Here is a 1,327-nt window from a genome sequence, read left to right on the forward strand (position 1 = left end):
GTCAGTATGGAAATGCTCTGTGCAGGTGTTATTAACAATCACATAAACTATGAAGCCATACATTGAATAAGCTATACATATAATATGATTATCATAACCTTTATTTTTAAAATCATGCCAGTGAGCTAATTGCATGTACAGAGTGAAAGAAAGTAAAGTAAAGCAGTAGAATTTCTGTACTAGCTATGATAGTACTTCATATGATTCGTCCTCATCGTCATCATTCAATGTGGTCTATCTCTTGCTACTAGTGACTGGTAATACCTCTGTAGATTCTTCACACTGGCAGAGTACCGTACTCATTCTCTCTTGTCAGCTCAATACTTTTGTGACAACATCAAAGTGATTTTAGTTTGTATGTTGGAAAAATACAAAAGACTAACATTCTAAGTTATTTACATTCTTGAGTAAGAACAATCAGTTTTTGAATGTTAAAAGCAAAACAACGAAAATAAAAAAAAATGTTGAAATTGTTAAAATGCAGAATTGTTAAAATCGTTAAAACTGATAAAATTGTTAAAAATTATAAAATTGTTAAAAATGTTAAATTGCTAAAAATATTTATGTCCGATGCACTGGGGTTCGAACTTGCAATGCCTGGGATTGCCGCCTTGCGCGTTTCCAACCGAGCTAACTCGGTGCGATACACATCACTCACTGCATTGTATGTCATAAAAAGTAAACAGCATGGCGGTATCGATCGCCTCAAGCCACCAAGACTTTCAACTATTAACTACGGGGTTTCCTTCTTTATCAGGTTTGCTTTTGAACCACCTTGATGTTACTTAACTATCAACCCGGCTAGCAGAAGCCGCCGGCTCCTTTGATATTACAGCCGCTCCCTGTCTAATCTTGTTTACACGCCGGGCGCAGGTCATTGACCTCCAACTTGCGTTGTTCCAACAGACTTTGTGGTGAACCCATAAAAATATCCAGTGTACCGGGGTTCGAACTCGTAATGTCTGGACTTGCAGCCCTGCGCGTTACCAACCGAGCTATCTGGACACGTTTCCATTACTCTCTGCATTGTATGTCATATAAAGTGAACAACATGGCGGTAACGATCGCTTCAAGTACTAGTAAGGGACTTTCTAGGAGATAGCGTTACACTCTACAATTTTGGTGATTCTTCAGAAATCGATAACAGAATATATAATACTAGTCGGTGAAGATTGTGGAAAATTGTTGATACCGTGGCGCGCGCGCGTGCGCCGACGATACACATTACGTACCGTTGTTTACAGTACTCGCGGGGCGCAGGTCATTGACCTCCCGCTTGCGTTGTTCCAACAGAGAAGAGCAAAATATCTGCCAGTTTTTGCGTCAG

General features: G+C 39.7%; 1 protein-coding gene across 1 annotated transcript in view; it reads left to right on the forward strand.

Annotated features, from left to right (window-relative positions):
* Positions 1-1,327, forward strand: part of LOC109473331 (beta-1,4 N-acetylgalactosaminyltransferase 1-like) — a 26,529-nt gene that overhangs the window by 1,176 nt on the left and 24,026 nt on the right. The gene's annotated exons all lie outside the window — the stretch shown is intronic.

Source organism: Branchiostoma belcheri, unplaced genomic scaffold (genome assembly GCF_001625305.1).
Source record: "Branchiostoma belcheri isolate BF01 breed outbred unplaced genomic scaffold, Haploidv18h27 scaffold100, whole genome shotgun sequence".
Classification (NCBI taxonomy): Eukaryota; Metazoa; Chordata; class Leptocardii; order Amphioxiformes; family Branchiostomatidae; genus Branchiostoma; species Branchiostoma belcheri.